The sequence below is a fragment of the Taudactylus pleione genome, unplaced genomic scaffold, assembly GCF_031769625.1.
Source record: "Taudactylus pleione unplaced genomic scaffold, aTauple2 ptg000129l, whole genome shotgun sequence".
In the NCBI taxonomy this organism is placed as follows: domain Eukaryota; kingdom Metazoa; phylum Chordata; class Amphibia; order Anura; family Myobatrachidae; genus Taudactylus; species Taudactylus pleione.
This window is the reverse complement of record NW_028284531.1, coordinates 15,693,122-15,715,228: the sequence shown is the minus strand read 5'-3', so window position 1 is coordinate 15,715,228 and position 22,107 is coordinate 15,693,122. Positions and strand designations below refer to the sequence as shown.

At 45.3% G+C, this 22,107-nt stretch overlaps 1 protein-coding gene across 13 annotated transcripts in view; it reads left to right on the top strand.

Annotated features, from left to right (window-relative positions):
• Positions 1–12,241: 12,241 nt before the first annotated feature.
• The window catches only part of PPIP5K1 (diphosphoinositol pentakisphosphate kinase 1), a 204,345-nt gene continuing 194,479 nt past the window's right edge, over positions 12,242–22,107 (top strand). For all 13 annotated transcript variants that reach the window (XM_088472887.1, XM_088472885.1, XM_088472883.1 and 10 more), the window contains exon 1: positions 12,242–12,389. The gene's annotated coding sequence lies outside the window, so the exon portion shown is untranslated. The remainder of the gene's footprint in view (positions 12,390–22,107) is intronic.

Sequence of the window (22,107 nt, the reverse complement as noted above, 5' to 3'; positions counted from 1 at the left end):
TTAATGTTATGCCCCATAATAGTGCCATAGTTCATTTGATGAATGTAGTGGTTTCCTAGTTTATGTTATGCCCTATAGTGTTCATCTGATGAATGTAGTGGTTTCTTAGTTTATGTTATGCCCTATAGTAGTGCCTTAGTTCATCTGACGAATGTAGTGGTTTCTTAGTTTATGTTATGCCCTATAGTAGTGCCATAGTTCATCTGATGAATGTAGTGGTTTCCCAGTTTATGTTATGCCCCATAGTAGTGCCATAGTTCTTCTGATGAATGTAGTGGTTTCCTAGTTTATGTTATGCCCCATAGTAGTGCCATAGTTCATCTGATGAATGTAGTGGTTTCCTAGTTTATGTTATGCCCCATAGTAGTGCCATAGTTCATCTGATGAATGCAGTGGTTTCCTAGTTAATGTTATGCCCCATAATAGTGCCATAGTTCATTTGATGAATGTAGTGGTTTCCTAGTTTATGTTATGCCCTATAGTGTTCATCTGATGAATGTAGTGGTTTCTTAGTTTATGTTATGCCCTATAGTAGTGCCTTAGTTCATCTGACGAATGTAGTGGTTTCCTAGTTTATGTTATGCCCTATAGTAGTGCCATAGTTAATCTGATGAATGTAGTGGTTTCCTAGTTTATGTTATGCCCCACAGTAGTTCCATAGTTCATCTGATGAATGTAGTGGTTTCCTAGTTTATGTTATGCCCCATAGTAGTGCCATAGTTCATCTGATGAATGTAGTGGTTTCCTAGTTAATGTTATGCCCCATAGTAGTGCCATAGTTCATTTGATGAATGTAGTGGTTTCCTAGTTTATGTTATGCCCTATAGTAGTGCCATAGTTCATCTGATGAATGTAGTGGTTTCCTAGTTTATGTTATGCCCTATAGTAGTGCCTTAGTTCATCTGATGAATGTAGTGGTTTCCTAGTTTATGTTATGCCCTATAGTAGTGCCATAGTTCATCTGATGAATGTAGTTGTTTCCTAGTTTATGTTATGCCCCATAGTAGTGCCATAGTTCATCTGATGAATGTAGTGGTTTCCTAGTTTATGTTATGCCCCATAGTAGTGCCTTAGTTCATCTGATGAATGTAGTGGTTTCCTAGTTTATGTTATGCCCTATAGTACTGCCATAGTTAATTTGATGAATGTAGTGGATTCCTAGTTTATGTTATGCCCTATAGTAGTGCCATAGTTCATCTGATGAATGTAGTGGTTTCCTAGTTTATGTTATGCCCTATAGTAGTGCCATAGTTCATCTGATGAATGTAGTGGTTTCCTAGTTTATGTTATGCCCCATAGTAGTGCCATAGTTCATCTGATGAATGTAGTGGTTTCCTAGTTTATGTTATGCCCCATAGTAGTGCCATAGTTCATCTGATGAATGTAGTGGTTTCCTAGTTAATGTTATGCCCCATAATAGTGCCATAGTTCATTTGATGAATGTAGTGGTTTCCTAGTTTATGTTATGCCCTATAGTGTTCATCTGATGAATGTAGTGGTTTCTTAGTTTATGTTATGCCCTATAGTAGTGCCTTAGTTCATCTGACGAATGTAGTGGTTTCTTAGTTTATGTTATGCCCTATAGTAGTGCCATAGTTCATCTGATGAATGTAGTGGTTTCCTAGTTTATGTTATGCCCCATAGTAGTGCCATAGTTCATCTGATGAATGCAGTGGTTTCCTAGTTAATGTTATGCCCCATAATAGTGCCATAGTTCATTTGATGAATGTAGTGGTTTCCTAGTTTATGTTATGCCCTATAGTGTTCATCTGATGAATGTAGTGGTTTCTTAGTTTATGTTATGCCCTATAGTAGTGCCTTAGTTCATCTGACGAATGTAGTGGTTTCTTAGTTTATGTTATGCCCTATAGTAGTGCCATAGTTCATCTGATGAATGTAGTGGTTTCCCAGTTTATGTTATGCCCCATAGTAGTGCCATAGTTCATCTGATGAATGTAGTGGTTTCCTAGTTTATGTTATGCCCCATAGTAGTGCCATAGTTCATCTGATGAATGTAGTGGTTTCCTAGTTTATGTTATGCCCCATAGTAGTGCCATAGTTCATCTGATGAATGCAGTGGTTTCCTAGTTAATGTTATGCCCCATAATAGTGCCATAGTTCATTTGATGAATGTAGTGGTTTCCTAGTTTATGTTATGCCCTATAGTGTTCATCTGATGAATGTAGTGGTTTCTTAGTTTATGTTATGCCCTATAGTAGTGCCTTAGTTCATCTGACGAATGTAGTGGTTTCCTAGTTTATGTTATGCCCTATAGTAGTGCCATAGTTCATCTGATGAATGTAGTGGTTTCCTAGTTTATGTTATGCCCCACAGTAGTTCCATAGTTCATCTGATGAATGTAGTGGTTTCCTAGTTTATGTTATGCCCCATAGTAGTGCCATAGTTCATCTGATGAATGTAGTGGTTTCCTAGTTAATGTTATGCCCCATAGTAGTGCCATAGTTCATTTGATGAATGTAGTGGTTTCCTAGTTTATGTTATGCCCTATAGTAGTGCCATAGTTCATCTGATGAATGTAGTGGTTTCCTAGTTTATGTTATGCCCTATAGTAGTGCCTTAGTTCATCTGATGAATGTAGTGGTTTCCTAGTTTATGTTATGCCCTATAGTAGTGCCATAGTTCATCTGATGAATGTAGTTGTTTCCTAGTTTATGTTATGCCCCATAGTAGTGCCATAGTTCATCTGATGAATGTAGTGGTTTCCTAGTTTATGTTATGCCCCATAGTAGTGCCTTAGTTCATCTGATGAATGTAGTGGTTTCCTAGTTTATGTTATGCCCTATAGTACTGCCATAGTTAATTTGATGAATGTAGTGGATTCCTAGTTTATGTTATGCCCTATAGTAGTGCCATAGTTCATCTGATGAATGTAGTGGTTTCCTAGTTTATGTTATGCCCCATAGTAGTGCCATAGTTCATCTGATGAATGTAGTGGTTTCCTAGTTTATGTTATGCCCCATAGTAGTGCCTTAGTTCACATTATACCATACAGTGCACCCCGTTCACATTATGACAAGTTATAGTGCCTCAAGTTAAGAATATGCCACATTATACTGCTGCCAGTACACATGCCACATAGTGTCCCGGTTCACATTATGTTACACAGTGCTTAGTGGACTAATCTGGGTACCTAGAAGACAACTTGATGACCTGGGTGCAGTCAGGCCCCATAGGTGGGCCCTCTAAGTCCCTGGACCCCATAGCAATGGCACTCCCTACACCCACTATAGCTACGCCCATGGCTCTATCACTCATACTGGTGTGTAGTTTTAAAAATATGGCAGGACAGATTGCTTTGATTGTATGGTTTATTGGCACTTCCTGTAAAGGCATGATAAATACACATTACCACAAAGGGTACGAGTTAAATGCTTGTCATAGTCACTGTGGTAATAAGTCATAATGGGAAAGTAACTCCACCTCTTGTCGTCTTAGTAACAATCACATAAGTTTATTTACCAGCTTTAATCAGTACCAAAGGTCATGAGTTTAGCACTGCTACATGAAGATCTGCACCTTCTAAAAGCCCAGCAAATCTTATTTGCAGGATAGGTGTCTTATTAGTGTGTATATATTAGAAAGTACAATAAATAGATGGAATCACTGTATGAAAATACAGCACTGATTACATTTAGTGTCTTAAATTAGCTAAAAAAAACCTTACAGTACATGACAAACACGCTTTTCTCTTAACCATGATCACCTTGCATAGATAGCAGTAACAGCAGTGTCATCAGGAGTTTTCCTTAAGGAGATTTGCTTATGCTATGGGCTTGGGAATGGATTGTACAATCCTGTCTAGCCTCCTGTCCGGCTGCTCCTGCTATATTTAACAGAGATACAGTGTTTTCTCGTCTGCTACAATATATATTGCTGGCTACTATATACAGATGCGCCCAAGTTCATTGTGGCCGATCACGGGAGTGCGTCTCCATTAAGTCCTATGGAGACGCAAATACGCGTCAGCGATCGCAGGAATGCATCTCCATTATGTCCTATTATGCGCCACGCATGGTGCGAGATGCTGCGCTACGGACAAAGAAGTAGCTGGGAAGATCTGTATAACACCAGATCAAAGTGAGACAGAGGTAGAATTAATAAATCAAGCAATGGTTTAGTAAAGTATCATTTTGTCACAGGTATAACACATGCATTTATATGTGATGTATTCTGCCCTATACAAAGAGACACCAGTACATTTTATGCATTTACTTTTATATGGCTGAGACTCTTGTAAGCTCTCATGAGCATGGTCCTCTTCCTCATTGATAACTCTGACTCCTCCTCTTTCCTTTCCTGGTACCTCCCCTTTCTGGTCCCAACTCCTCCCTTTTAATACTGTTTTTTTTTTTTTTTTTTTAGTTTGATGGTCACATGGATTATTCCAATTTCCAGATTTCTCTTTTGTTCACAGCTAGGAAGCTGATATATATGTTTATGTATTCAAGTTACACAATGATATATACATATAACTACATAAGAGTTTGTGTGCAGGGACTGGCACAGTTTTTGGATTACTATGGACAGTACTATTCTAAATGAATTAAAGCTTTGCTGGACACTTTTAGGGCACACCTTCGTGTAATTGTGTATAGGTAAGCAGTAGCACCTATGCACATAATTCCCAATTAACTCATAACACAGATTATTCATATACTCACACACTACAATGATGACAGGTTTTGCTTGGAATTCACACATAAAAGTGTGTATGTGTGTCTTCCATGCTTCCCCCTCAGTTAGGGGATAGATTCTAATAATTTTGGCTCCGACATCCCCGCCTCATAGGCCCACATATCGCGGCATAATGCCGCGAGGGTGCGGGGCTATGACCATAGGTAAAAAAACATTTTCTTCCCTTGCTACTGAGGAGCAGGATGCGGCCTTTCAGCCAGCAGCACTGCCACTAAGAGGGGTATTCAATATGGGAGCGAAAAGCCCGTACTGGACTTTTCGCTCCACATCAGAGATTTTTCAGGGATAAAGTATCGGGCGCGTGCCCGCTTTATCCCCGTATTCAATATCAAATCTACGAAAACGGGACTTGGCGAAGTGGGATTTGCGATAAACTACGACATTTTCCTTGAAAACATTGTAGGACCCCCCTAAAGTTGTAAAAACATGGGGGATCAGTATGGGTACCCCCGTTTTAGCCTGCAAATGAAAGTCTGGGATTTAAATAGCCGCAGCAGGTGTTTTTTTCCCGACATTGAAGAAGTGTTGCAGAAGAGCACTTAGGTTATTTTTTTTGTTTTTTTAAGTGGTCCCATCAAATTTGGGGTACATGAAAATGGGTACTAGCATATTTTTATGTCCCTAAAATAAGTTTTTAAAAATTCTGCAACTATGCACCTGCCGCTAATAATCTATTCTAGAATACACCTGCTGCATACTTGCACAATAGTCCTGAACCTATTTCCCTATTTTTAAACACTTTTTTCCCATTTTTTTTTTCACTCCAATTAATTAATTTTTTGGGGTGTCCCTATTTTTTTTTTTTTTTTTGACACAGTTCTTTTTAAAAAGTCATTCCCAGGGGTGCAGGCTATTTTTGTTAAGCCAGCACCCCTAAACCCCAATTCTGCACTTTTTTTCGCCACCTATTCAGTGGTGAAAAGTTATCCCTGTTTTTTTTCAAAGACTTTTCGAACCTGTGTAAAACTAAAACCTGCGATAATGACGTCATAGGTGCAATATTAACGACTTTTCGCTCCATATTGAATTCCCCTATAAGTGTTTGTGATCGCACCTGGACCATGATGACGCTGCGCAATGTCTGGGGGAGTGTTTGGTGTTACTGACTCCCAAGTCCCAGAGCAGGGAGGCAAGGACACTAGGGGGGAGATCGCCCCAATCGCCCCCCCCCCCCCCCACCGGATCCACTACTGCTCTTCCCTTATGTGTTTTTCCTTCCCTCACTTACTCTATCATCTTCCCCCCATTGCCAATAACAGCACCAAACCTTTGTGTTCACCCTGAGCTGCTTTTGTGGGTATTATGACAATGGTTCTATAGCTTGTATCATAGGTATAGTTATCGTGGGTGCAGGAGATGCAGCTGCTACGGGGCCAGACCAGCCCCCTAGGGCCAGCCTCTCCTCCTGCATCCAATCAAGATGCACCGTATCTGGCCTGCTGGAGTGAGTGACAACCATGGGCCGCTCCTCACAGCATGTGAGACACAGACCTCCCAGTGTCAGAGACTGATGCTGACTGCGTCGGGACGAGACTGCCTGACTGCAACAGCTGCCACAGCCAATCACCTCAGGGAAGCCGTGGAAAGGGAGAAGTGAGTGCTCAGCAACCTTCCCCCCTCAATGCAGACTTCATAAGAGCTCACATTGAGAGGTGGGCCCGGCCGGGAGGTATGCTGTGAAGAGAGGCGACTCTCTAGCATCATATAAATAAAGCATAACAATAATCATAACAAATAACATGAACTGTAAAACTATTTGCTTTTTATGTTATTTTCAGATCTCATTGTAGTCCACAGATGCAAATGAAACTCAACTTAATGAGCCCTACAGATGTGTCCTTGCTCATCTAGTCTCAATACGCCATTTACAGCGATATGCCTGGCGTGAGTGTGAGCCGCCAGCTCCTGTGCAACTCTGCTAGTAGCGAGTGTCTATTTTTTAAAAAGCGGCTAAGTTACAATGCAAAACGGCCTGGAACGCACCAGGAGACTGTGCTGAGTCTGTAAACAGAACTTGACGTGGAACGCACTGCGGCCGTTACATGGTAGCACTTTGTATGCTGATTCAGAGACTCAGTCGCACACAGATATACAAGTATCACATATCAAACTAATTAACACAGTCTCCTGTTGTGTCCTTGTTCAGCAAAATAAGATGCTAAAAAGGTGCTAGGCGCTAAAATAGTCTCATGGGATCAGGCGTGCTGAGAGGGGCTGCGGCAAAGACAAGTGAGGACACATCTGTATGTACTAATGTACTCACGGTGCCTGAGCTGCTGCAGTACTCTTTTTGGAGAAGAAAAGTGTCATAAGCAAGAATTGTTTTATACAGGCAATGTACTGTAGCTCTGCTTAAAAAGCGGAGCTGAGCCAACTTCCGCCACCTCTGATATAGCGATGGATTGGCCCACACAGCAGTAAGGGAGCAGATAATGTGTAGCATGGAGTTAATAAATCTCACTATGTGCATATTGTAGTAGTGCCATGATAAATTAATATTATATTGATATTAAAAATGGGAATTCGGGGAAAGTGAGAGGAATTGGTCCCAGGGGAAACTATGCCATGTTACCTGAGGGCCTGATTCAGACCCGCTCGCAAGTGCTTGAGCGTTCGCAAGCAGGTCGATGGTGGGCTATGCGCATGCACAGCGGCCGCACTGCGCGAGCGTAAGCCCCGGAGCGAGAGAGAAATTCTCTCGCTCCGTGGCTCACTACAAAAGGGGCGGCTGTCGATGTTGATCGACAGCTTGCCCCGTTTTGTAGGCGTGGCGGGGGGTGGCTTCACAAACGGAGACGTTCCCAAGCAAACGCCTGCCGTTTGTGGGCGGCCCCACCGACATCACCAGTGATGTCAGTGGGAGAGCTTCCGGCTCTATTAGAACCGGAAACTCTCTGGGGCTTGCAGCCACGAGACCCTACCACAAGGGTCTCGTCGCAAGCCCTGATGGTCGCGATGGTCTTGACCATCGCGAACATCATCCTGGCCGCTCGCAATAGCTGTGGGTGGTCACCCACAGCTATGCGTCCGGCTCTGAATCAGGCCCTAAGTCCCATACCTTACTAAGTGAGAACTGTTTCCAGCCCAGCCATGTGCACAGCGCATTTGAAGCATTGAGTATCAATACTGCAGCAGTCATGGGTAAGACTCAAACTTCAAATTGTTACATTTTAATTGCTAGACAATCCATGCAGTACTCACAACGCACTCAGGCCCTCATTCAGACCCACTCACAAGTGGGTCGATGGTCTGCACTGCGCATGTGCACGACGGAGGGAGCTCCGTCGTGCGCATGCGCGAGACGCGACGAGCGAAGGACTTTCCTTCGCTCGTAGTGTCTCATCAAAGGGGGTGTGCTGTCGATGTTGACTGACAGCACGCCCCCTTTGGTGGGCGTGCCTGCCAGACAGAGGCGTTCCGAAGGGAACGCCTACCGTCTGAAGCCGGCCCCACTGACATGACTAGTGATGTCAGTGGGAGTGATTTTGGCTCTGATAGAGCCAAAATCACTCCTGACCTTGCGGTTGAGAAACTCAACCGCAGGCTTCTGCTCGCAGTTTCGATGGTCGCGATGGTCAAGACCATCGCGACCATCATCCTGCACGCTCGTATATGCTGTGGGTGGTGACCCACAGCTATACGAGCGTCCAGGAGGACGCTCCATATTTATGGAGGTGGGCCCTGATTCAGAGCGAGCGCTCTGGTCAGAGCGTCCGGCTCTGAATCAGGGCCTCACTTCCAAAGGTCCATACTGACCTGCACCAGTGCCTAAATATTTTAGTTTTTACTTCATTAAACACAAAATATAGTGATCTGTGTGTGTGTGTGTGTGTGTGTGGGGGGGGGGGGGGTAGGGGTGGTGGCTCAGCATCATGTGGCACCAGACATCCTCAAACCATGCCTTCAAACGATACTGGCCCTGATTCAGAGCCGGACGCTCTGACAGAGCGCTCGCTCTGAATCAGGGTCCCCCTTCCGAATTTTAGAGCAGCCTCCTGGACGCTCGCATAGCTGTGGGTGACCACCCACAGCTATAGCGAGCAGCCAAAAAGATGGTCGCGATGGTCAAGACCATCACGACCATCGGGCTTGCGAAGAGACCCTTGTGGTAGGGTCTTGTCTGCCGCAAGCCCTGGAGTGCTTTCGGCTCTATCAGAGCCCGGAGCACTCCCACTGACATCACTTGTGATGTAAGTGGGGCCGGCCCCAGATGGTAGGCGTTCCCATGGAACGCCTCCGTCTGGGCAGCCACGCCCCCGACACGCCCACCAAAGGGGGCGTGCTGTCACTCATCATCGACAACACGCCCACTTTGTAGCGAGACCCATAGTGACGGCTTGGCCGCCGCTATCCGGGTCTCGCGCATGCGCACTGGGCTAACATCGACCCGCTTGCGAGCAGGTCTGAATTAGGCCCACTGTGTGGGATTGCCTAATAATTAACCAATATTGGAACATGATTGAACAATTGTGACTATTTAACATAATTGTTGGGCCTTGTCAAAGGTCCTTTGTCTATTAGGTCCTTGTCTAAAGGTGCATACACACGTAACGATTTTTTGAACGATTAGTCGTTATCGTTCAAAAAATCGTTCAGTTTCTGAGTTATAACGATGAATGATAATCGTTCAAGCGCGCTCCCGTCTGTAGTTTGTAGTTATCGTTCATCGTCCATTTCAGACTGTCCAACATAACGATTTTCATTAAGGGAAGGAACATTTTTCGTTCATCGTTGTAAAAATCGTTCATTACACTTCAACAAATCGTTCACTTTTTCAAGGGAAAATCTGACAGAAAATCATTGGTTACAAAATCGTTACGTGTGTATGCACCTTTAGACCTTTAGACAAGAAGGCAAATCTCCATACTGCTGTAAAATTTCTACACAGTGCTTAACTGCATTAGGTTTATAGCTTCCATAAACTTATTTCATCATTATTAAACAACTGTCCAGGCATTTTACGAAAGATCTAAAACTCAGAGGGCGGAATATCACAAGCACATTGCCCTTTTTACTTTGCACCCACACAGTAAATGTTGCTCTGCCATAATTATCCATAGAGCGCAGCTGGCGTGCATCGTGGATAACTGAAGTGCCTCAAGTGTTCGCCTAGTCAACTTTGATCCCCTGCTCTTTTGCGCAATCTCTATTCTGACTGTGTCTCCAGTGCCTTGCGTTCACTAGTATCACAGATATTTATTTGCATCATACAGAGGCGCGCAGGAATATCTACAATGTTGGGGTAATGTAACTTATTTATTTCATTACTTATTTAGTACTTTATAGAGCGCACACCTTTTATGCAGCACTTTACAGAGAAAATTTCAGTCATTTACATCAGTCCGTCTCAATAAAGCTTACAATCTATATTCCGTATAACATGGACACACATGCACACGTATGTCTGCTGACACACACAAAAAGTAGTACAGTACAAAACTACACACGCACGGCAGCAGCTGAGAGCCTGAGACCACCAGTGTGACTTGACATGACATCAAAACAAGAAGACTAGTTGTGACTGTGACTGACAGGCAAGGAGGGAGACCACACCCACAAAGGCGGGGCAAGACTCACAACTTCATAAGACTTGCCTGCCTGTGAACATAGAGTGGGCGGGGCAGTTGACTGACAGCTGAGCTGTCAAGAAGTCAGTAGGGTACACTAGGGATGGTAATCGGTGTGGTGTCCATCGATGAGTCCATCAGTGAATGCCATCGATGGCACAAAAATCATTGATGATGGACCATCAATGGTTTGCACCCATCAATGGCCAACTATTGCGTTATCTGCCATCGATGGTAAAACAATCGTCCATCGGGGAGTGATAATTGATGGCTTCTAACCATCGATGGTCATCCGTACATTGGGCAAATAACCTTATGAAGGGACACACATTATATTTAATCTCAATATAAGGTTAATTAGTATTTTTTTTAAATCAATGAAAGAGACACTTATCTGTAATAACATATCAGCAGGCCTTTTAAATAAGCATTACAATACAATCAGGGGTGTAGCGATGGTGGCGCGCCGGTGGAGCTCGTGCTCCAGGCGCCTGATCCGGCTAGGGCACTACAGCAGCAGTCATCCAACAGCCGCCGGGCACTAGGTCCCAGCATGACCACCAACATGCACCTTCTGCACATGCACGGCTCACCCACCACGTCTCTCTCCACGCCGCACCGAGGAGCATGCACGCTGAAGGGAAGTCGGAGGGGGCTAGGGAAGGGGTTGGCTGGAGTGATGAGGCTGGTGTAAAAGGGGGGGGGTGGCAGTGGCGTATATATAATGGGAGCAGTGTGTGCGGGGCACACGGGCCCCCCGGGTCCAGGGGGGCCCTGCACTGCACCCATATTTCCGGTGGCCATTTTTCCGGTGTTCTGTGCATGCGCAGTAGACTCCGGGCACTAGAGTGTGCCCGGAGTCTACTGCGCATGCACAGAACGCCGGAAAAATGGCCGCCGCGACCATTTACTGGCGTTCTGAGCATGCGCAGTAGACTCCGGGCACACTCTAGTGCCCGGAGTCCTACTAAGGCTCCGGTGGCTGGCTAGCCCCGTCAGTCGGCTGCCGGCCACCGGGGAGAGAGGAGGGGGCCCCGCACAGGGAGTGCACACGGCCCCCCTCCTCTCTTAAGACGCCCCTGGGGGGTGGGGTGACAGGAGGCTGGTGTTGCTGAGAAACCACGATACAGGCAAGGTATTTTTTATTGCATCCGCACAAAACTGGATTTTATTAGTGGAATTGGAATATATATCTAGCCCTCCATGCCCCAATTCGATACTGCCCCATGTTTATTTTTATTTCCATTTAATTTAACCCCACATGATGGACACGCCTCCACCCTGGCATACTTGGGGGGTGCTGTGTCAGGCATGTGCTCCGGGCACCCTGACCACACGCTACACCTCTGATTACAATATATGACAATAAAGCAGGAAGGAGCTGGGAGATGCCAGTGAGGGCTCAGAGGCTCAGGGCTGCCAGTTGCCCATCACTGGTCTATAAAATTACAGTTAGAAACCGATTGGTTAATTTTGGCAACTGCTCCATCTTATCTCCCCCATAGTCAGCAGAATAACGTTGTAACTGATAGTAACTCCCATCACATAATTAATAAAACATATTCATTTTGATGATAATAAGATGCACACCGTAAAAAGTACAGTCAAAAAAACCTGGTAATACTTATTACTTAGTGCCTCAATATCAGTATTTGCTGCCAGGAGGATCTGTCTGAGAGTGGGCGGGACTGTGCTGTAATACATGTATGTGTGATAACATATACTGTAGGTCGTAGCGCAGTCCGGCCGGTAGGGGGCCCAGTCGCCGCCGCAATCACCGAGACTCGTTTTTTTCTCCCCCAGTAAAAAAAAAATACGAGGATTAAAACTAAAATGAACAATAAAGAAGTGACCGAGGCGGCGGCAGCTCCCATGTGATGATGCTCGCACTGCGCAGGCGCCAGCAACATATTTCCGGAGCTCTTCTTGCAGAGGGGGTCAGGGGTGAGAGGTGAGAGGTCAGACGAGTCAGTCTTAGAGTCTCAGAACATTTGGATGCGCAATCTTAGCGGCCCTGATGCGCTGCTACCGGCTGCTTGTCATTATGGCCCAGTGCCCCTCGCCCAGGCCGCCTACCCCCCGCACTCCTGGCTGCGGTCTGCAGAGGTAAGTGTGTGTCTGTGCAGGCAGTTCTGTGGCCTGGAACATGTACGTGAATTGGTGTGTGCATGTATTGCTCAGCCTATCTTGATACTACCACTGTGTATAGGGCTACATTCCTGCAGATATTATAAATGTAAGTACTCATTTAGAACTGTGTGCAGAACATGTAACTGTTTATATATCCTGTATAGGTTTTGCTCATCAGTGTGTGTGTGTGTGTGTGTGTGTGTGTGTGTGTGTGTGTGTGTGTGTGTGTGTGTGTGTGTGTGCTATGTAAGTACAATACATGATTGTATCACTGAGTCATGTTTTTTTTGTATGTGCAGTTCAAAGAAGTCTTTGTGGTTTATCAGCTCATCCTATCTAATGCTCAGGATTTTGTATATTTTTTTTAAGTTGTCAGATCAGTGATGTATGTGCTATCTCTCCATTGGGGGTGATTCAGTTACCTAGTGGCCTGATCTGTTATGTTCATGAACACACAACAGCAATGCTATTAATGCTAACAACACTAGTTCTTGTTGCACACCTATGAGGTGCAATCAGATATGAGTGAAGACCATTACCTACAGATCATGCAGAAACATAACTCACTATAGCGATGTAGTCAAAAGGTCGACAATGTTGGCATTTATAATGTTGACAGGTGAAATGTCGACATTAGGGTTAGGCTGCGTGGAGGAAGTGTTAGGTATAGGGGAGAATACTTGCCTGAACGCTGGAAGATCGGAGGTCTGACCTGGAAGCTGCAGTCACATGACCGCTGGGACCCAGAAGACACTGCTGCTACCGTCAATAGAAGTTAGGTCACTGCTGGGCCACCAGGGACGATATTTTGACAGTCTAACATATCGACATTTCAGTACTGTATACATTATGAACACTGTCAATATCGACATTATGATCATGCTGACATGATGCTTGTCGACATTATGATTGTCGACATATACCCAACACTTCACTAAGAGACCTTGTGGCTAGAATGTATATAACCTGCTCCTTACTACGTGTGTTCCCATTTACTGAACACATTGTATTAACTGTCACTCATACAATATATCACAGTACGTCCATTGGCAGCTGTGGGGCACAATAATTATCTGGCATTGTCAAATGAACTCCTCTGAGACCTGTTGCTCTGCAGTTTTGTGTCACTGTCACACCTATTACTAATTTGGCGCCACCGCTTGTTGTTCATTATTTTTATCCTGTCGACGCCAGGGAGCTGTCGGCTCTTTTGAACAAGCTTCCCTGTCCCTTGGGGTGGGTGCACACCTAAACGACCAGCAATCGTGCCGACGTTCAGGCCGATTTGCCTTCGCATGATTGCTGGTACACGCTGCACGATTTCATGAATGACGGGGCGATCACTTGTTGCGTTCTTCATTAATATGTATGGTGCCATTCTATATTGTGTGATTAGCTGTGCAGCACATGCAATCACACTATATCGCATGCGACTGTGAGAGGGTGTAAATTGGGCGTACACACTGCACGATATGCCCAAGTTGGTGTTCTGATTTGTCTAAATCTGCCCGATATCGTGCTGTGTACCCACCCTAAGGCCATAGTAAGTTATGGGATACATTGTTAATTGAAAAAAGTGAGCATTGATTATAAATGTCTTTGTTGTGTAGAAGTTTCTAGGTTGCATTATTTGACATTCACTGCTTAACTGACTGCTTTCAAGGAAATGGATAGTACCATAGGCATTTATAATGGGTGCAGGGTGAGCGGTGCACATGGGCCCCCCCCACACTGCACATCCTGCACCCATTGTATTCTTACTTTGTGCCAGCAAGCATGTCTCTTCTTTTTTTACAGCTCCATCTTCCCAGTGACATCTTCGGGAAGATGGCACCAGGCAGTGGACAAACACTCTGGCCCTGTGCTAATGCCTATGCTCTCTTGCGTGCATGCCCCATCTTCTAGAATATCACTGGGAAGATGGAGCTGCAGAGGGTGTCTACAGCTAAAGTAATATATGAGAAAGCTCATTGTTGTATCAAAGCATTACCATGCAGACAGATACCACATCTGTTACTATATTCCTAGGAGAAACATTGTTTGGTTTTATCATGTTGTTTATTCATTAATATTTACTTATGTAGTGTCAGAATATTCAGTTGCACTTTACAATTGTGAACAAAACATTAATAAAACAAAACTGGGCGTTAACAGACAAAAAGGTAAGAGGGCCCTGCTGGCAAGCTTACAATCCATAGGGAAATAGGCATTGATACACAAAAATACATGCTACATATAGCTCCAGCCAGATTGCAGAGGCTCCTGGTGGGCTGTATGATCATGTCACGCAGTAATGTTGGCCTGTGGTTATCAGGTAGTACAGAATACATGGAAAGTTATGTGTGGACTGTGGGGAGAGGAGATAATTTGGTAGAATAGCTCTTGGAGGTTATGTGGCTGGTTCTGGAATTTGATAAGCTGTCTAAAAAGTTGTCTTTTCAAGAAACACTTGAACGTTGGCTGCTGCATGAATGTTTGGTTGTGCCAGGGAGAGCATTCCACAGACAGGTGCAGCCAGGAAAAGAGTGCTGTAATGGTAAATGGGAGCATGCAATGAGTGTGGAGGAGAGGAGAGGGCGAGCTGGGAGATATTTTGAGATAATGGTAGAGCTGTACGTTGGCATAGCTTTGGTTGATAGCCTTATTTGTAAGCAGAACTATTTTATATTTAATTTGGTAAAATGCAGGTAACCAATGTAGGGACTGACAGGGCAGAGGAGCAGCAGATTTTTTTTTTTTTTTTTAGGAAGATCAGTCTATTAGTGTTCATTCTAACACCCTGCACCTGTCACACGATGAAACAGCCTAGCGGGAACGCTAGAGAGATGTCATGTCAGTAATTATAATTGGCCTGTGGAAATATTAACTCTGTCTTTGAGAGATTATTTAAGGGCGAGAGACATTCAGTAATGCGGGACAACACAGATGATGAGGGATCTAAAGAGGATAGGTAAATTTGGGTATCATCCACATATAGATGATTCTGGAATCCAAAAGAGCTGATTAGTTCTCCAAGAGAGGTGGTATAGATAAAGAAAAGTAGAGAACTTTAGACTGAACCTTCTGGTACTTCAACTGATAGAGAAAGTGGAGAGGAGTATTACCTATGGAACCCTTTTTACAACTTTACCTTCTCTAAATTATCAAGTTTAACCATTTGCCAGGTGCTCCGGCAGGGTGCTGTCCTACCCCAGAGAGGCGGATCTGTGGGCTTTACTAATCTATCCAATTGGTAGTAGCAACGGGCAGTGTGTACATGGTAAGGAGGTATTTATATTTATCCAACCAATCTCTACATTAGCTCCATTGCAAAATATTGGTTATGCACCCTTTAAAGCATTCTGATCTTGCCTAGAAACTTATAGCTGGTGTTCCTTTTTAATGCAAGCACCATGCTTTTTCAAAGCACCTTTAATTCGCATTGCATAATGGAGCATACACACGGTCAGATATGTCAGATGAACAATTTGAACGATTTTACCAAAGATTTGAACGATTTTTGACTGCATTAAAATGAATGGAACAGTCCAAGTCTGACTGCAAACACATCAGATGTCAGATAACTTATCTGACCATCGGGAACACGCATCGTTCAAATCGTTCATCTGACATTTTTTGTAAATCGTTATCGTTCAGATCTGAAGAAAAATCTGACCGTGTGTATGCACCATAAGAGGTGTGAAGTCTGGGGTGGTGTTCACAGTAAAGAACATATGAAAGAGATTAATTTAATATTCATGGTAATGGGTAGTAATTGACGCCCTGGAGAAGGAAGGATAGGAAAATAGGGGCATGGTAGGAGTATATGATATTACAAATCTCATGGATGTTTTTATTGGGAGGAGTAATCTGTAATTAAAAGTGTTGTTCCACATTGGAGCCTCCACTGCTTACATGTATATAATTGGTGGTGATCTTCGCTTCACTAGTGTGGTGAAGAAAAGGGAGGGGCATGTGTTGGGACTGGATCGTTTGCAGTTGGGGGGTATTGGGGCGACTTGTGCAGCACTGTGACGGTAGTGGTGTACGGTCCTACCTTAGGATATATGTAAATAAAGGTATATCACAAGAGCTCAGGTCTGGTGTCTTGCAGAAAGGGGTGGGGGGTCTGCGGAGAAAAAAGGGGGAGCGACGGGGTGTGTGTGTGTGTGTGCAACTTCTGTCTTGCGGTGATAGTGTATATGTAGATGTGGTGGGTCCCAGGGCGGTTTGGGGACAAATGACAGACGCTAGATCGCAGGTCCAATATGTTTCATTGGTGCAAATAGCCCTTGATATGGGTAAAATGTTCGTAGTTCCAGTATAGACACAGTTTTTAGAAGATGAGTGGGAGCCAAGCTCCTGTCAGTCAAGTAGTGATCGACTCGGTTGGGAAGTAAGTGAGCCCTGTTAGGGGGCTATTTTACGTGCAATACATGTGTCCCCTTCTACACGTAGGGTCTACAGGCTTAGGGTCCAAGTGTATACAAAGATCGTGCCGGGGCACCCCACTAAAAGCGGCGTCCCGCACTGTGGTAAGGGTGGATTACCTACTGGTAGGAGCGTCCTGGGTACGACCTTCTGTCCGGATTAAATGTTCTTTATGGATGGCCACACAATCCCGTGTGGGCTCCGTCCCAGTTCACCCACAGGCCTGTGTGGAACAGGTGGCAGTAGTCATGCCTTTTTTGTAGTGCTTGTTAGCTGTATACTGTCAATCGGGGCACTTTGGGGCTCATCTCGACTGAAGTGTCTGACTTCCGGTGGCCGCCTAGTGGTCCAGTACTCCCTGCAGGACCGCAATCACACGGGGACTCGCTGCAGGGTCTGAGATGGCTGGTCACGTGTGCCGCTGCTAGATGACAGTTTCTCAGAGCCTGGCACATAGTGATGTGTGCTCGGGCTGAGTAGATGGAAACGTGATGCAGTTTGTGAATGATGATCAGAGGTGTGTGCTGTATCTCCGACGTGTTTCAGCCTAATGGGCGTGAAAAAGTGGAATTAATGACCTAGAAATAGTCTATGCCTGTATATACATTGTGGGGTATATTTACTAAAGTGTGGGTTTTTAGAAGTGGAGATATTGCCCATAGCAGCCAATCATATTCCAGCTATTATCTTGTAGAATGTGCTAGGTAAATGTTAAGTAGAACCTTATTGATTACCTCTGTGCATCTTATAACCGTATGTAAAGTGCCTTTGTGTCGGGTATTGGACACAAAAGTCATCACTTAAATGGACATTATGAAGTGCATGTTGTAAATTACTGAGGATGTGTCAATGAGAGGATCCCTTACTACTAAATTTTCTCCCTAGAACAAGAATAACTTTATCAAAACTACGCAGTTTAGATAAGAAGGTTTGTAGGATTGTGACTTGTTTGGGATTTGGAACGTAAACTGAAACAAATATGTCGTCGATTGTGAATAGCGCCCTTTACCAAAACGAGCCAGCCCATTTTCTCAGACTGTTATACCACTCACCTTGTCATCAGTGACATAATCCTTATAAACACTGGCTTTATTATTCTAGGTGGGTAGCTTGATTTTAAAGTTAGTTTTTTTTGAAGAGCATAACCTGCACGTTCTGGGCCAGAGTTGCACGCAAACCAGATGTTCACGCAGTTGAGCGTTTTTTTTTGCTACCGCACATGCATCGAAATCACTAAAAAGTCGCACAGCGCATGCATCCCACAGTGTGTATGCACAGAGGGGCAGTTAAATGTACAGTTTCAGGAATGTGTTGGCCGCTGACTGGGAGGTGGCTATCTAGACTAGAGCTGTGCGGTTCGGTTTTACTCAGTTATGTTCGGATCTCAAAAATTGCATCCTATTGGCTATCCAGCTTTATTGTATTTTGGATAGCCAATCGGATATATCGCAGACACAACCGCAGCAAAAGCATTAAAGCAGTGGCAGCAGTGTGTGACTCAGAATCAGCCCCACTGTGTGTTGAGAACCCTGAAAATGGCTGAATATGCATAGCACAAGATCCTGGCATTAATGAAAGGGATGAGCAATGACTCTAGAGACAGGTATACAGTATAATTCAACAGCATATTTATTAAAACCAGTGTAGGAACCCCAAGGGATTTTCAATATAATGGCTAAAACGATGAAGATCAGGTCGAAGCCTTGGGCAGCTCACGGACAGCAAAGGGGATGAGTTTTTCCAGTCACTCCCAGTTTTATTGAATTTTATGAACGTTGCCCTTAATGTATGATTATATCATTCAAATAAGCCATCTTACTGCAGATTTTCAGTGGCCTCTGGACCACTTATGCTAGATGGATCACAAAGCTTATGCCCTTTGGAAGACCTAGGTAAAACATGAACTTTCTTCTTCAGGGTCCATAGGGCTCCACAGGGGAGACAATGGGTTGTAGGAGGTACCTGGAGGACCGGACACCAACAGCAAAGCTTTTCAATCCCAGGATGCTACGGTCCTTCCCCTTATACACCGCCCACAGCCTGAGGGCAACCCACTTAGTTTTGTTGGTGTCCGGCAGGAGCTGGACCACCTTTTAACAGCGGGCTGCTATTAAGCAGCCCAGGCTTACTTTTATGATTTAATTTATTTTAATATTTATCTACTATGAGTAGCATCACGAGGCAGTCCATGGGACGTCTGCACTGCTGCTCCATCACCCCTCCGCGGCGTCGTGACACCAGCCCTTGGTTAGGTACTCTCAGCGGGGCTCTGAGAGGCTCCCTGGACCTCAGACTGCAGCTGGGAACAAGGGGACAGGTAAGGCGGAACTCTGCTCGCGGGGATCCGCGTGTATATGCAGTCTTACCTCCGGTCTTGTGAGACAGACCGGAGGCGCTGACGTGGACACAGTTTTGTCTGCGACTCCACTTGACCACCAGGGCATATATACTACTGGCACAGGGCATTTTGTAGGGCCATGGGACCCCTTGGTTGAAGTCAGCACGGGACAAGGCGCTCTCTCTGTGGCCCCTCCCCCTGCTCAGGGCACCGTTCCACTGCGGTCTTGCTGCCTCCTGAGCTGCTCCTTCCACACCCTCCTCCCCCTCAGAGACTCTAAGAAGCCGTTTTCTGCATTCAGATCTCCGGGAACGCTGTGTCCAGTCTCCCTGTATCTCTCTCCCAAGGGCCAGGTTATACAGCGCTATTTCCTACCAGCCACTGCGGTCTGTGTAGTTGAATTTAGTGACCACTGCAGTTATTTTGTATACTCTGCATTGTATGTGACTTGTGCTAGCGCTGCTGTCTTCTTTTTCATTTTACTGTCAGCTTATACCTTTCTCTTTCTTCAGATATAACCCTAGTATACTGAAGTATAAGCAGATCATTGTATCTCACATCTCCATATATTTGTGAGGGCTATCACATACTACATATCGCTGTTGCGCATTACACTGTGCGATATTGCACATACATCTGGGTTGCTCACTGCACTGTGTCAAATCAAGAATGACAAGCAGCCCACTCCCCCCCACTCTGGTGTCTTGTAAGTACTGCTCAGCAGGCGTAACTTCAGAGGACCTCATTCAGGATGGTCTGTGTGCATCTTGTTATACTGCCCCGGGCCCATCAGCCCGATATCCTCTCCTCAGGACCCACCCTGGGCTACCTTTTCACAGGTGCTGGCAAAAATTGCAGACTATGTAATGGTGCCTGTGGTAGCTCCCCCTATGGGATGGCCACAGCAGGTACTCCCTGCACATCCTTTGCTTCCCCTATGGGTAGATGTGCTTTCTACTTCAGTGCAGAGTCTGGCGGAGACATCTACAGCTGTTCAGCAAATGCTGCAAAAAGAGAGACCCTTAACTAGTAAATCTACTAAGCGTGCTGTTATATTCCTCGTCCACCCAGTTATCATATTCTGATTTATCATCTGGGGAGGCAGAAGATGCAGACCTGTCGCAATCTGACTCCCCTTTGGGAGATGAGGAGCCCCCCTCTGAATTGAATATACCTGCACTAGTAAGAGCCGTAAAATCTATTCTTCAAATAGAAGAAACAGAACCTGTCCCTAAGACAAGGCAGCCCGCTTTTAAGCGACAAAAGGTGATTTTACCAGAATTCCCTCACTCCGATCAGCTATCTGATCATATGAGTGAGGTGTTGACTATGCCTACTAAAAGGTTTCAGCTGCCTAAGCATTTAAGCTCCTTTTCCCCTTTTCCCGCTACTGATTGCATTAAATGGGAAGTTCCCCCAACTGTAGATTCCCACGTGACGACAGGTTTAGTCAAAAATGCTACATTACCTATCCATACTGCATCCTCCTTAAAAGGGACTACGGATAGAAGGATTGTGGCTTGTCTAAAGTCTATATACTCTCTTACAGGAGTTATTACTTGCCCTGGTAGGGCTACGCAAAGGCCATTGAAAGATGGGCTGAAGCCCTAGTAGTCATTTCCCTTTACCTCGAGGGAACAGCTGTCTTACATATCTCACATTAGAGATGCAGTCTCCTGTTTGGGTGAAGCAGCTATGGATACGGCTTTCCCAGCCTCCAAGGCATCTACCACTTCTGTGGTAGCCCGCCGTATTGTTTTGTTTCGCTCATGGAAGGCAGATGTGGACTCTAAAAAGGCTTTGGAGTCTCTGCCTTATTCAGGAGATATCCTGTTTGGTCCAGAGTTGGACAAAATTGTGACTACCTTAGCAGCCTCTAAGACTGCATTCCTGTCCTCTGCATATAATGCAAAGCCTCGGATATCATCCTTTCATCCTCAAGGAAAAACAAAAAGCCAGTCCTTTTCAAGGCATCAGGCATCAACTAAGGCTTCCAAGCCTAGGACCAAGCAGACCTGGGCCACTAGACGTCCACCTACCAAATCTGAGGACAAGCCCTCAGTCTGACGGGGCCGGTCTCTCCCTGGGGGCTCTCAGGGTTGGAGACTGACTGCTTCAATTTACCCAGTGCTGGCATCCGATCACAACAGAAGCTTGGGTAAGAGAAGTGGTCTCCCACGAATATGCCCTATCCTTCCTGAGGCGACCCCCCCCCCCCATAATCTTAACCATGGACGCAAGCCTCCGAGGGTCGAGTGCGGTGACTGGCCAGCACTCCTTCCAGGACCGCTCCTACCAATCAACGTCCTAGAACTCCGAGCCATTTACAGAGCTCTCACTCTGGCTCAGGATGTCCTTCAGAGCAGGCCAGTACAAGTACAGTCTAACAATGCCACGTCAGTGGCCTACCTCAATCACCAGGGAGGCACTTGAAGTTGAGCAGCAATGGCAGAAGTGTCCCGCATTCTCAGATGGACCGAACACCATGTCCCAGCCATATGCTCAGTGTTCATCCCAGGAATTCTCAATTGGGAAGCTGATTTCCTAAGCCATCATGACGTGCATGCCGGAGAGTGGTCTCTACACCCAGAAGTCATTCAGCTTCTAGTGGACAGATAGGGTCTACCAGATGTAGCTCTAATGGCCTTGAGACACGCAACCACAAACTTCCAGTGGATGGAGCCAGGACAAGGGGCCCCAACGCGGCCTTTGTGGACGCGTTATCTGTGAAGTAGATCTTCCATTTGGTGTACCTCTTCCCTCTAATATGCCTTCTTCCTCAAGTTCTTTGGAAGTTCAAACAGGAAGGGGGCACAGTCCGGCTTAACCCAGATGCCATTGGTACTTCAACCTACAAAGTTTTTCCATAACCTTTCCTGTACAACTTTCTCTACAACCAGACCTGTTGTCTCAGGGTCCCTGTCTGCATCCGGACCTTGCCTGCCT